At 35.2% G+C, this 16,175-nt stretch overlaps 1 protein-coding gene across 1 annotated transcript in view; it reads right to left on the bottom strand.

Annotated features, from left to right (window-relative positions):
• LOC125225318 overlaps positions 1 to 15,315 on the bottom strand; it is a 182,358-nt gene extending 167,043 nt beyond the window's left edge. Inside the window, exon 1 of the mRNA XM_048128967.1 lies at positions 15,240 to 15,315. The gene's annotated coding sequence lies outside the window, so the exon portion shown is untranslated. The remainder of the gene's footprint in view (positions 1 to 15,239) is intronic.
• Between the last annotated feature and the right edge of the window lie 860 nt (positions 15,316 to 16,175).

The raw sequence follows: 16,175 nt of genomic DNA, 5'->3' as shown, positions 1-16,175 counted from the left end.
ATTGACCTTTGAGTCGTCGGCAACCCGAACCCTCTTTGGAACTTGTACACTCCTTTTTGCTGTGTACTTAACACAGCAAACGGGAGTGTACAAGTTTCTAATGGGGTGGCAACGCGCATGTGACACTGTTTGAGTTGCAGGCGTCCATAGGTTACGGTGACCGCTTTACATCAGGCGGACCGTATACTTGTTTGCCACCGACGTAGTATTAAAAAAAAAAAATGTTGTCATCTACTGTGATAAATTGATAATGGTGTCTCTGACGAAACGCCTGCTGACGTCAGTGGTCACGTCACTTGAAAATAAACCGACTGAGATAAGTTTGTTGTTTTCGTCTGCGAAGAGTGACCCGTACTACAACTCAAGAGATTTAGACATATTGCGAGTTTGCCACCGACGTAGTATAAAAAAATATCTATAAAGAGCGTTCAATAAAATATTAACTAGCTTTTGCCCGCGGCTTCGCTCGCGTTAGAAAGAGACAAAAAGTAGCCTATGTTACTCTCCATCGCTTCAACCGTCTCCACTTCCAAAATCACGACAATGTCGCTCCGTTTTGCCGTGAAAGACGGACAAACAGGCACATATTTTCCCATTTATAATATTATAATAGTATGGATCACGTTCCAGTGAACGTGTAAAGAAATTTAAATTCCACAGGGATCCTGTACTTATTATGAATTACTGTACTGTACTGTTTATTATGAATAAAATTATTATCTAAAAAAATACAAATTAATATGAATAATCAAGAGTTATTTGAATCTTCAAAAGATCCACAAATATTTTTCACTTCCAATTTTCATGATCACAAGCATAAAGCGGGATCAGTGAACCTTTTTCGTCTCATTACATTAGAATGAAACGAGATTGCGGAGCCCTCACAAAGCAAGACCAACAAAGATCCGAGTGAGAAATTAACCTTAAACGGTTCTTTTCACTAAACGGAAATTAAGATTTATTTTTAATGTCGTATTTGGAAACGAAAATTCAATGCTAGTTCAATATGAATATCATAGATTGTAGAAACCCTTAGATGACAGGTATGTGACATCATCTTGGCACCACTTTCCCGTTGCGACGTGATTGATAGCCAGATCTCAGGCTCACCAAAATTCATATAATTTTCTTAAAGTTGGTGAACGAAAGCGATACCACGGTACTGATTGAAGATACAGTAGCTACATCTATATTTTCAGTATATGGTACGCTTCATATGAGTGTACAGCACGGGAAGCATGGACGCGCGATAGACGATAAAATATCAGGCCGTCCCTGTCGCACTTACAAATAGTGCGATAGGGACGGCCTGCTATTTTATCGTCTATCGCGCGACCATGCTTCCCGTGCAGGATGATATAAGATGTCTAATGTTGTTTAAGTTGTATAAAACTCTGCTAAATACCCTCGGTCTATATTTTTTCCTATGTCTATTATGAACAGGTTGCTCTAACATAAATATGGTGAGGAAATAACACATTTCTTAAGTCATTTCAACACGTCAAATGCACATCATTTGTAAGAATAGGCCTATTCTAACACATAATAATACTTGCTATACCTATTCCTTACGCGTTCGTAATAATCGGAAGCTGATTTATCATGGACGAACCAAATAAATGGACAGGCAATTCAAAGCATGACCGACAATTTTTGGAAAAATATCTGTAATAGAAATAGGCCTACATATGTACTATTATTAAGCCGAATATCAATAAGTACGTAATCTTTATACTACAAAAAACCGGCCAAGAGCGTGTCGGGCCACGCTCAGTGTAGGGTTCCGTAGTTTTCCGTATTTTTCTCAAAAACTATTGAACCTATCAAGTTCAAAATAATTTTCCTAGAAAGTTTTTATAAATTTCTGCTTTTGTGATTTTTTTCATATTTTTTAAACATATGGTTCAAAAGTTAGAGGGGGGGGACGCACTTTTTTTCCTTTAGGAGCGATTATTTCCGAAAATATTAATATTATCAAAAAACGATCTTAGTAAACCCTCATTCATTTTTAAATACCTATCCAACAATATATCACACGTTGGGGTTGGAATGAAAAAAAATATCAGCCCCCACTTTACATGTAGGGGGGGTACCATAATAAAACATTTTTTTCCATTTTTTATTTTTGCACTTTGTTGGCGTGATTGATTTACATATTGGTACCAAATTTCAGCTTTCTAGTGCTTACGGTTACTGAGATTATCCGCGGACGGACGGACGGACGGACGGACGGACGGACGGACGGACGGACGGACAGACAGACATGGCGAAACTATAAGGGTTCCTAGTTGACTACGGAACCCTAAAAATGTGACTTACATTAGAAAATAATATTCAAATGTACCTACCTAAAATGTATTTAAACTAAGTACTTTTTTAGTGTTGATCCTTGATATTCAGGAATTAAAATACAGATCAAAATCATATATTTAACTAATGACCTAACTGACAAAAATAATGGAAATATAACTAACATAATTATAATTGGCAAACTAAGTTGGTATGAATAGCACATAATTGACAATAACATAGCGATTGATTTATGTAGGAGACTAGTGTCTTAAGTGTTATTTTTATTGTTTTTAAGATACAACGGTGTATAACAATACAACGATTAGTATCATAATACGACTATTAGGTATCAATTTGAATACTGATGCGTTCGAATAGCTATCACACAATACCGACAAATCCTAACTTGCCCTGTTGTACCAGCGGAGATTGAAATTGTCATCAATATACCGTTGTAATCCGGCTTGCAATTGTAATAGCTGGGGAGCCGGTGATGCTAAATGCCCTCATAAAAAACTCATTGGAATCGAGAGATTAGATGATGAAATAAGGTTATAAATATCAAATTTCTTTTTTAACTACCGCATGTGGGATAGAGGATTAAAATTCTTGAATATTATAAAAATGACGGTCTATTTTTAAATCGTAACTGTCCGCTTAAGTCAGCTTGATTTGGCCTTAATTTCCATTATTTGCTTAAATGTGTGTTAAAGTTCATACCAAACCAAGAATCGATATAGATAACTAGATTAAGGTACCTTACCATACCTATACCTACCTACAGTCCTACATATCTTAATAATGTGACGCGCTCGAGTAACTAAGAATATTTCCAATTGGGCTCCCGGACTACAATTCTGGATGAGCTGCCCACGCGAAGCAATACACAACAATGGTACTTTGTAATATCCATTTAGTTTAATTCAAGATTATTATTTAATAGCCCTTGTAGGGTAATTTTCAAATTCATGGGCAAATGTAACTGAAATAACCGGTTAATTCGTGATTTTGATTAAAGTTTACTTTTACGACACACATTTAAGCGAAATAGACACCTCAACCTTCCATGGCAAAGGTTATTGACAGTGATCGTTTAAAGCCAATACCTACATAAGCATAAATGTACACACATTTAAAAAAAAATGTTAGTCTAAATAAACAGGTAGTAACAATACTTTCTGACAAACTGTCCTCGAGATCCACGTATTCCCAAACAAACCAAAACTTTTAATATAATAAAAAAAAAGATTAAACACATTTTGCGCACAATTTGCAGATAAAAAAGTACTTTATTAGTTTTGATTGAGTTTAAAAGTGTAGTATAATTATTTATAAGCCATAATTTTGTCTTACGACTGTTGCGCAATTCTTTCAAGGAATATTCTCCCTCGGGAATCGTAAACAGAATATAAGAAGCACGAGGAATTTTATTACCTTTCATATTACAATTCAGCCAATCCAATTCTAAGGAAATCAATTTGCTGACAGATTTCTCAATTCCCTGGCATTTTAAACAGGCTGTATTACACATAATCCATTCAACGATTTATTTTATACAGCAGAATTCCCAAAAAACATTTTTTGTCTGATTTTATTGACGAGCAAAAAATCCATACAAATCTGACGTAGCTAAATGGAGAGTGATAAAAAGTGTTTCAGCTATTATTAATACAAAGACCGAACACAATGGAAAATAATCGACAAACAAGGTTTTTACTTTCTAGCGTTTATTTTTTGCCAAAGGTCAATTTACTTTGCCTTGTTGGGTTTGACGTCTATCTCAACAAGAAGATAACCACAAAAATAAAATTTTGTAAAAATCGCCGACATAGTGGACAGACAGACAGACAGACACGTCAAACTTAAAACACCCCATCTTTTTCGCGTCGGGGGTTTAAAATTATAAGAATAATATATTTTTCTTTTGAAAATTACACAAAAGTATTACGCTGAAATGTTTTTATTTGAAATGTTTTTATCAGTTATCAAATGACATTCATCAAAAGAAATTGGGACCACTTAAATATAAAAATTTTAATAGCTAGAATAGATTATTGAAGCCATTTTAATTTTCACAGAGTAGGCCAATCATTAAACTGTTTTAAAACTAAACTCGTTGCTAAATACTTGACCAGTTTTAAGCTCTTTATCCGATTTCGAGCGAAGCGCTAGTTCGAAATAACAAAGCTGCAGAACTGAGTTTGTAGCTACAATTTTATGGAAAATTAGACTGAATTTATTTTCCCGTAGGTAGGAGGTATATTTTAGTCAATTAACTGCCAATTTTATTAATATAGTTAAGTAAAAAATATTCAGACCTCATTGTCGAATGTGCTTCAAGAATACAGGGTGTATTTTGATAGCGGGTCAGTGAAGGCAGCTACCAGATTCCATAGTGCTTTGGTGCTACAATTTCGATCGAATTTTAATTGATTAAAAATGGTGTGCAGACATATTAGTAAAAACACAGTTATGTATGTAGGTACAGGATGTGAAAAAAAAGGAAAATTTTGACAAACTATTTTTATCTATCCTATTCCTACCCAATCATCAAAATCAAAAGCTTGTATAGGACCGAAACATTTTTTTTTCATATAATTAGTATGAGAATGAAGGCTTTTATTTTTCAAGTGGTATTCTTTTATGTCAATCTATTTTATTCCTATCTAGTAATGAAGTATAAAGCCACACTTCACTGAAAAAAATCCATACATTTACTATGGAGAACACATCACTCACAGTTTCTCATGGGGCCGATTTTTGAGTCTCACTGTCACAAAAATACCGGTTGAAAACGGTGAATTGCCTATTATTTTCAGTGTCAATTTTCTGAATTCGAACGCCGTGAGACTCAAAAATCGGCCCCCTGATGCTTCACTTCAACTGACATGCAAATTTAAAATGAACATGTATACGACAATATTTTATAGCAGTTCATATTTTATACAGCATTCATCTGTTTGTTCAAAGTTGAACAATTTAACAAAATAGCTGTCATGTTATGAACGAGCGGCAGCAAAAACAAAAGAAATAACAACAAAAACTCAACGAATGATGGTAAATTAAACTGCTGAGTCATTGAACATGACATCACATCAACCGATAATTAAATAAAGAAAAATATTGGGGGATATAGGTATAACAAGCCCTAAACTTAGCGGGATTCGAACCTAGGGCCATCGGCTTAGCGCGCAGGTTCACTTCCTACTCAGCAAGACATATCATCTATTTTTTTTTTACATTTTTTCACCCTCCAAAGTACTTAAATAAAATGAAGAGCTTTCGAATGTGACATCATATAATATATTACAATGTGATATTCGCATGATTTAAATGTTGCGGCGATGGTGACAGTAAAATGTTTCACGTAAGAATTCCGGCAGGTATTTTAACGACGTCGGCCACAGATTACTAAATAGAAAATGTATCATTTCTAAACAATATCGGATTAATTTGTTATAACCTATTTTATTTTGAATATTATAACTATTACATTACGTTAAGAAGGAAAAAGAAAACGTTGTTGTTAAAGAACTCATGCTGGTAAATATGTATATGCCTCCTAGTCTATCATACATAAATATTTTAATGACCTCCTCTCCTACTATATTCGATAGACTGTCGTTACCACTGCTACCTGCCTATAAAGCAGGAGGTTCAGGGTTCTAATTCCGTTAAGGAAATTTATTGTGTATTCATTTGTAGCACGAATATTTAAATGAATGTGTAGAATGTGAAAGCTTAAGTCAATTATCAATAGAATGTATCATTGAAATCAGTGCAGTAGAAATTCCTTCCATAAACTTGATGATCATAGTTTTGTATTGGCCTAACAGCAGTAGAGAAACTATATTAGTGAATGCACAACTAGAAAAACTACTAAAGATAATTTGTATTAAATATTGTCATAGAAATATTATAATTGGCGGAGATCTGAATGTAAACTTTTTAAGTAATTCGAACCAAAAGAAACATATGATTGAATTGTTTAGCAGCTATAATTTTGCACAATATATTAGAGAGCCAACTAGAGTTACGAATACCAGCTCTACATGTATAGATATATTGTTCACCAACTGTGACCGGAGCTTATTTTCACATAGAGTTAAGGATTTTGGCCTTTCAGACCATAAAGCAGTTACTATCACTCTTACAACTGCAAATAAGGCAAAGACTCGGGCATTGCGTACAGAAAAAAGAATATTTAATCCTACAAGTAATGAACTTTTCAGAGCTCAACTGCAAAATACAGACTGGAGTACTCTCATCAAACCAAACCAAAATATAAATCAAAATTATAACGCTTTTCATGAATATTTAGTCTCACTTCTCGACACCTATGTACCTAAAAAAACGATAAAAATAGGTAGGACGAACAAAAAGACCTGGCTCACAAAGGGACTAAGAACGTCGTGTAAAAATAAACGTTTACTCAGAATACTAATAACGCAGACAGATAGTGAAGTGTTACATGATTATTACAAAAAATATGAAAAAACGTTAAAAAGAACAATAAAAGCATCAATAAAAAACCAATTCACAAAGAGAATCCTTTCATCCAAAAATATTACTCGAACAACGTGGCAAGTTATTAAAGAACGGACAAACAAAGTAGTACATAGAGACGAAACAAATATTAAATTAGAAATTAATGATAAAACTATAAACCAACCCCAAGAAATAGCTAACATGTTTAATGAATTCTTTATATCCGTGGGAAAAATAGAACCAAATAAAATACCAAAAGGGCGCCCGGTGATTGAACCTTTGAATAACTCAATGTATTTATATCCAACAAATGAACGGGAAATTGACAAGATAATTACAAAACTTAAGAACAAAATGACATCTGGTTTTGATGAGATACCCCCGACCCTAGTAAAGTACTGTAAACGTGAACTAACAGGTCCCCTTTCAGATTTAATTAATCAGTCATTTAGAGAGGGCATTTTTCCAGAGTTACTAAAAATCTCAATAATAAAACCCAAACCTAAAATGAAAAATGCAAACCATCCTCAGCAGTATCGACCCATAGCGTTATTATCTACTTTTTCAAAAGTTTTTGAACAGGCAATGGCACAACGTTTAAATTCATTTTGTGAGAAATTTAAAATATACGATAACCGCCAGAATGGATTCAGAAAGAAAAGGTCAACAGTAACAGCTCTTTATGACTTCATAAGTGAAGTTCTGAGAGTAATAGATGATCGGAAATATGCTGTGGCTATGATGTTGGATATGAGCAAGGCATATGATAGAGTGTCACATGATATTCTTAGACAAAAGCTTAATGGTATAGGTGTCCGTGGGATAGCTCTAAATTGGTTTGCCTCGTATTTGAAAAGTAGAGTTCAATATGTAGAAATTGACCATCATGACTTAAAAGATAATTGTATGATTAAAATTAGGTCTGAAAAATTGTATGTACAAAATTCTATTCCACAGGGCAGTGTTTTGGGCTGTCTCCTGTTCGTAATTTATATCAATGATTTGCCAAAGATATTAGGTAACAAAGCCGTTCTATACGCCGACGACATATCCTTAATTTTCCCGTGCAACGATAGTGAGGAACTAAAGAATAAACTGTATAAATCATTGGAACTAATATTAGACTGGCTTAAAGATCATAACCTCGAATTAAACATCTCTAAAACAAAAATAATGCAGATAAAACCCTGGCAAAAGCCACAAATTGATATGAACCTATCCTACAATAATGAACCACTGGAAGTTGCTGAGTCATGTTCTCTACTGGGAGTGGAAATAGATTCTAGTGTAAATTGGAAGGCACATGTTGATAAAGTATCGATGAAAATATCAAAATTTACATATGCTCTATCCCATTTAAAGAAATGTACAAACTTAAAAGCTGCAACTAACGCCTACTATGCCTATGCCCATTCTTGGTTATCATATGGAATTATCCTATGGGGGAATAGCACAAATGTAGAGTCACTATTCCTGTTACAAAAAAGGTGCATAAGAATATTAGCAAATATAAATGAAGAAGAGAGTTGCCTACCTTATTTCAAAAAAATGAATATTTTAACACTTACCTCTTTGTATATTTTCGAATTATGTAAGTTTGTTAAAAAACAAAATCAATTATTTGAGCGTACACGAGACAATTTTCCCAGAAATCAAAACCTAAGGAAAAGAAATAAACTAGCAAGTACTTTTACAAACTTAAAAATAGTAAATTCTGGACCGTATCATATGGCAGTAACAGTGTACAACAACATTCCTTTAGAACTCAAACAGATAGAGAAAGAGTCAATATTCTATTCGAAACTCAAAAAGTTTCTGATTGAAAACTCTTTTTATAATATAAAGGAGTATCTTACTAATACGTTTTAATATTTTACTGTGTGCTAGTTTTTAAGACCTAGTCTGTAAGTGCTTACATTGCTGTGCCCTAACGGGGTTTATGCTGGAACTTAAATATGTGTTATAAAATCTTGTAAAACCCATAAAAGCAATAAATGAATTATGAATTATGAATTATGAATTATGAATGTGCTAATTGAATTAGAAATTTTAGATGCTATTTTATGTGTTTCTGCATGTATTTACGACCGGTCTGGACCGATTTTGACGACCGGTCTGGCTCAGTCGGTAGTGACCCTGCCTGATAAGTCGCATTAGTGATCGTCGCCTGATAAGTATTTGTGTGATGAGGACAGATATTTGCTCCTGTCATGTATGTTTTCTATGTATAAAAGTATGTATTTATCTATTTAAGTATGTATATTGTCTCTTAGCACCCATAGGACAAGCTTTGCTTAGTTTGGGGCTAAGTTGATCTGTGTAAGATTGTTCACAAGAAATATATTGATCAAACCAAACACCATAGGTAAGTGTTTCTTTTGTGGCCCTTTCGTGCAGAACTAAAAATCCGCATTACGAATTTGAGAACAGAAATATTTGTCACTTCATAGCCACCGCATTTGAGGTGCGCTTTTTCTTAAGGGTCCGCACCTTCTTAATTTGTATACTCTATGATTTGAGTCAGTTATTAGTACACTGCCAAGTGGAGGCGGAGTCTTGTTAACGACGTACGCGACAATATCGTGCAACCGGTATTTTTAGGAACCCTAAAATAGTTTAGGAATGTCTAAATCTGGTACATGTACAGCAACTACCGTGAGTTGTAGATGTTTTATAAATTTAGACAAGACATTGTTACTTTCCCAGCAATAGTAGTAGTAGTAGTAGTAGTCACTTTATTGTGTACAACAGCTTATTAACCTCCGCAAAAACGACAGGGTGTTATAAGTTTGACTTGTCTGTCTGTCTGTCTGCCTGTCTATATGCTTGTCTGTCTGTCTGTGTGTGTTTCTGTCTGTGGCATCGTAGCTCCCGATCGGATGAACCGATTTAAATTTAGTGTTTCTTGTCTGAAAGCTGAGTTAGTTGGGAGTGTTATTAGCCATGTTTCATGAAAATCGGTCTACTATATCGCGGTCGGGGGTATTTTAAATATTATTATTTTGTGGTTAGGTTATTATAGGTATACAATTTGTAGGTGCAATTTGCAGCAGTTTTGGTGCAGCGTTGTCGCTGTAAAGAAATATAATATAATATATGTCCGAAGCTAGCTGGAATAGTTAATTAGGATTAAGTAATAACAGTAAAATGAACCTTTAATTGACCATCTACCTAGAAAACATATGTATGAATTCCTTTATTTCTACCATGCTTCGCTGAAATTGCTAGAAAAGTTACAATGACTGGTTACTCTTATCAGACGTTACGACATTGCATTTTGTAATTTCGTTTTCCAGTTTTAACCAGAATCAGAAAATACGTAGTCATCATACACTTCTAATACTTAAAATCTATAAATATTGGTTTTTTATGTCAAATACTATATAAGACAATCAATTATTGTGCCAAATTCGGTATGAGTCTAGTAGCCTATTATACGCGATTAAGTCCCGTTTGCAATGTCAAATAAGATTATTGTAGATTAAGGGCCGGTTGCATCAAACCGGCTGTCACCGTTAAAGCGTACCTTAAATTTTATTGTATGGGAAGTTCCATAGACGTCTGTAGGCCTAGCACATGATGGCCGCGGGAGTATGTCGCCGCGAGATAGACTACCCGTCCTTATGTCATTAATACAGTTAGAAGAAGACGTGGCATCTATCTCGCGGCGACATACTCCCGCGGCCATCATGTGCTAGGCCTACTGCTGCGTGACAATGATGTGTCTGTCAAATGTGGTTGATGCAACTGGCCCTGTGTATGTTACCCATAACTTGCATGTCCGGTTGTCCGGTTTAACTATAAGTGTAAGATGGTTCGATAAAGAAATTAAAAAGAATGCCATGTGTGTAATGTATTCTCAAATGACAAAAAAACTCATGCTAGTAGCTCATTATGCGTGAAAAGTGCAGTAAGGAAAGTTCTCTATTTGAAAACTTGAGATAGTAGTCATTTGACCGGCAAATGGGAATTTAATGCATTTACCGATATTTTGAGGTAACATTAGTGTCAACATAGTTTAGATATATTGTAAGATAAGCATGCTTACTTAAATGGTATTTGTTACTTACCTGTTCTTAGCAAGTAAGTATGTAAAATTGTTATTTTTGTTTTTATTACTACGTGCTTGTAATCCATTCTAGGATAGTAATTATTTGGATAAATGTTTCCAGAAGACATTATACATATATAGCCTACACATGTCAAAGCAGTTAACAAATTTTTAATAAATATTGGCCGAATAATAGATTTTGTAAATAAGGTTGAGAAAATTTTAAAAAACTTTCTGAAATTCAGAATAATGACTACAGTAACACAAAAAAAAACATAAACATTTATTCAGCAAGTAGGCCACAGGGGCACTTTTTTAGAAAGTGTCATAAATATATATCCACAACCTTAACGTATATCTAAGCAATAAAGTCGTGAATATACCTATAGTTTTGGCACTTCGTCCGCATCCCCGCACCTATCTCGACTGCATTTAATATCTCGACTGTACATATTTTTTAATAAAGTAACTCGGCCTCACATTTTCGACATCACATTAACAGATTGCACGTGACTTGTCGCCTGTATTTGATCGAAGGAAAACGTGTTCCGGGAAACGGCACAAGATGCGAAACAAAAATGTAATCAAATCATGATTTACGATGGCTTCAAGTATTCTGTTTATTGGAAACGGTTCCGTTTATATGTATTTTAATTAAATTATACTCGAATTCATTTAATCACTGTTCAGTGGAAATTGGTCCACTTAGAATGAGCATTTTTTCACAGCGACAGACGAGTTTCTTAGTGTTCATTGCGAAAAAATTGGCTCTACGTGGAATTTTTATTTGCAACCATCGTTTATGCACTTGCCAACATTTGCTAGACCATAACAATATTTTAAAATAAAATAATTTAGTGTCCCGGCCTAACGCGAGGATCTGGCAGACCCCGCCGGCGATGGCGGGACGACTTGGATTGCTTCGTTAATGATTGGCCCGAAACTGCCCGAGATCGGGAAGATTGGAAAAAGAGGGGGGAGGCGTTTGCCCAGCAGTGGGACATAACAGGCTCCCAATAATAAGAATAATAATTTAGTGTAAATTCTTAGCTCATTATTATTTGAAGAAATTATACAAAATAAAGTAATTTAATTTCATAATATTTATTAGTAATATATAAAAAGTGCTGGTAGCCTAGCGGTAAGTACGTGCGACTTTCTTTCTGGAGGTCGCGGGTTCGAACCCCGGCTCGCACCAATGAGTTTTTCGGAACTTATGTGCAAAATGTTATTAAATATTTGCCAGTCGCTTTTTAGTGAAGGAAAACATCGTGAGGAAACCGGACTGATTCCAATAAGGTCTAGTTTACCTTTCGGTTTGGAAGGTCAGATGGCAGTCGCTTTCGTAAAAACTAGTGCCAACGCCAAATCTTGAGATTAGTTGTCAAAGCGGACCTGTGTTTCCTATTTAAATATATTCCACAATTCTTCTCTTATCTACAGTTGTAAAATATTAAAATTGCATTGTATTTCTTTAATAAAAAAAATAACCTTGTAAAACCTAACAACAAATGTCACGTCAAGTTCCTCTTTCATCTTACTTTGGAACTGTTTGTTCTTTTTCTGGGGCTTCGGTATTTCATATTTTTTGCCAGCTCGCGGCAAAACACGTAACTCGCATCTGGAGTATTCGTGCGGTCGCCGTCAGAACTCCCGAGGTGTTCAAAAAGATAGGAACATAATACACACACAACACTTTGACAATAAAAATATATTCAGATCTTTGTGATCAACCTAGCTGCTCCAATGACGATCTATATGGCAAGTCAATAAAGTAAAATATTTGATTAGCTATCAGATATTATTGATGATATAATCTGAATAGTTTTGACCCTAACTGTTTCACAATAGCTATTCTTGCCTAATTACTAATTTCGAATTTACTGTGTCCGATAGTTTTAAGAACTCATTGACAATTATATTATAATAGCACATGGTCTCTATCATAGGGCACGTACAAGTTTTTGACTCGTACTCACAAAGCTCTCTGTTTTCGGGTAGTTACTAATGTAAGTAAAATTACATTTTAGAGTGGTCCACAGTGGTAAAAACTCAAGTCGCGTTCGCATAGAAGTAGCTACCTACACACTAGCAGGGCAAGCATGCGACGGACTCGACAGTATCTCACTCGCGAGATAGACTAGCCGTCCTTTTGTAGCTGTATTAACTAGAGAGAGAGGGGTATATCGCAGGCTAGATACTATCGCGTCCATCATGTACTTGCCCGGTAAGAAGTAGGTATGGATGTACTATACGGCCCAGCCGCGGGTTCGGACTTTACCCTTCGCGTAACAATGACACTTTGCTCTGAAGACGGCCCTCAGTCCCTTGTATGTTACACGGGTTCTTTTTATTTTTTATCAGGTTGAAGTTTAAAAGAAACTACAACTTTATTGCATTCTAACGTAGGTAACTGTGTCTTAATTACACTGGTAGCGACTTGCTTCCTAACTACTTACATATTTTTTCACCACACCAACTGATAAAGGCTTACTTTGCTATTCGAAAACAGATGGCAAAATTGCATTTTATTGTGGAGTGCAAAGTAATTTCATACAAAATTTAACTTGATGTCTTAATCTGGCTGATAGAATTTACCTATAAATGATGATTTTGAATAATAAAAATTTAATAGATTGATGGATTTGATTTAGTTTGATGTTTTATTCAGTATTTTGTTCGTGTTGGTGTGGTGAAAAATTTTGTGTTGTCGGTGGCTCAAGATTCCACTTTTTGAACCTCTCGCTACGCTCACAGTTCAATATTGGAAACTTTCGCTTGCTCGGGTATCAATATTGGCACGTGCGGTTAAACAGCAACTTTGCCCCCTTGTAAAACATATAACTATTAAACGGGTCAAGTGAACATTATGTATATTGAACAAGCACAGCGAGCTCAGAGCAAAATATGTCAATTTTATACATGGTTAGTATATTTTATATGTCAGTATCTCTCTACAGGCTTAAGTAGTACTGAGCTGGACATGTCTGCCGCATGTACACTGAACGGTGGGCCAAAATGGTCACCGAGGGGGACCCACGGAACACCGTGGAAGGTGCAGGCAGACCGAAAAAGAGATGGCGGGATGACTTGGACTCATTCTACCCACAGGATGGCACGGTTACACAAACAACAGGGTTGAATGGAAGAAGCGAGAGGAGGCTTTTGCCCACCAGTGGGCCACCAAAGCGGTATACATTAAGGTAAGTTTAAGCTTGCAAAAATAATAACATTATTTTTCATTCAATACTATCGTTGCATCACATCAAAACGTTGTTTGTATCCATATCTATGACAAGTCCAATTATTAGCGAGCAATGTTTGGTCACACGTCACCGATACTCGAGATCTACATTTGATATCGCCCGTTCCGATAAAATGATACTCTGCCCTTCAAACCTCTCAGCGCCTACTTTAGTATCTAGTGTGGATTACACTGATTCATTTTACTATATTTGCGCTGTTTCCTTTTAGCCGATTTCTTTTATGTATATTCATACTTTTTTATACTCAGAATCATGAGCTATTTTGATCCAAATTGAAGCACTAATTTCCAATTTGAATATTTGTTTTCAGATGTAAGTAGGCCGATATTTTGAAGAAAAACTTGGGACTTTTTTTATTTATAAAAAATATCGACCCATTTAATTAAGATTTATGTTGAATATTGTGTTTATAGTAATAACTATTTTATATTCCATATTAAACACACATCAGCAGATAACATAAAACGATGGTTAATGAGTAGTGATATAATACTCATAGGTTTTTTCCTACATTACTAAACGGAAGGCTATAGTCGTTTTTTGTGTAATAACAGTGTAAGAAACTACACATATAGGATTTTTTTATTACCCTAAATTTTTGCGAGATAAATATGTAGGTCACACTGCAACTTTTAATCTTGGGTCGACCCAGAATTCGCGACAAAAAATTTGACACTGTCATAGAATACACCAACATCAGAACAGGCAAGGCATGACCCGCGAAGGCACGAACCACGAAGGATCTTCCCTCTAGCACAACTTGCCTTGTCGCGCGAGTCCATACTAGAAGTCGCGCTTGATGTATGGACTCGCGTATCTTTTCAGTATAAATAACAGAAAAAAATATTTTTTTGTTTTTGACGTTTAGTTTCATGTTAGAAGGTGCTCAGTGTAACGTAAATAATCATCTCGCAAATACTCGTATTGTAGTCATTAAAAACACTCACAAGACTTACAGCAAACGTTTTTCATAAATCGCACACAAAATTTTAAACTCATACATTAAATAGCCGCGTCGAAAATGATATTGCAAAATAAACAAAGTTCATATTATACAATACAGCACCAGCAGCCTCGCGCCCAAGTTTAAATTACCATGTGTACGTAAGTAACTTTAACTTTTAAAACTAATTCATACTCACATTTAACACCGGATCATTAAAAGTTCACGCGAAAACTTTTTAATTATGCATACGTGTATTTACAATTAGGTCTTTGTTTTCATTCACTTGCGAGTCATTCATTCGTGAATGAAGTTGAACGGAAGACGGGGAGCGCGCGGTGCCGCGGCCGGCTGCTACGGACCGCGAGCGCAGACTGTCTACGTGCTACGAGCTACGCGCTACGAAACCTACAGTAAGGCTACGTCTGATGGTGGGAAGCGGAAGACAATACATCTACCCAGATATACTTTCATCTTCAACATAAAATTATATGACGTCATAGACATTTTGTAGAATCGAAGACTGCTGTGAAATTGGATGTCAGTTATTAATAAGCAAGAACGATTTAATACGGGACTGACAAAACCCATACAAACCGTACCCCTGAAATGTATGGGCTTTTTGGGCTTAAAACGAGATGGCGCTGTTTTGTAGCCTGGGAGAGGTCAAAATCTCACAAATAACATATTATTTATTTTAATATCATGATATCATATCAATAGACATTTTTTTTTAAATAAATTTGTAGGCATCATCAATGTAGTTATGATAGTATTAAATAGGTGGCGCTAAAAACTTGAGCTACGATTCTTAGTGTAAAGATTATAAATCCATACTAATATTATAAATCGGAAAGTGTGTGTGTTTGTTTGTTTGTCCGTCTTTCACGGCAAAACGGAGCGATTAATTGAGGTGATTTTTTAAGTGGAGATAGTTGAAGGGATGGAGAGTGACATAGGCTACTTTTTGTCTCTTTCTAACGCGAGCAAAAGCTAGTTCTATATAAATCATCCATGATATAAGGTAGTGTCTCGAAGAACTTGTAACTTACTTGTATTCTTTCTTCAAGGTTTTCCTCCAAGTTACGTTTATGTTGTACGACAAACATGTGACGACAATAAATGGTTTATGTTG

The sequence above is a fragment of the Leguminivora glycinivorella genome, chromosome 4 (assembly GCF_023078275.1).
Source record: "Leguminivora glycinivorella isolate SPB_JAAS2020 chromosome 4, LegGlyc_1.1, whole genome shotgun sequence".
In the NCBI taxonomy this organism is placed as follows: domain Eukaryota; kingdom Metazoa; phylum Arthropoda; class Insecta; order Lepidoptera; family Tortricidae; genus Leguminivora; species Leguminivora glycinivorella.
The sequence above is the reverse complement of the archived record's forward strand: the minus strand, read 5'-3'. Positions and strand labels throughout refer to the sequence as shown.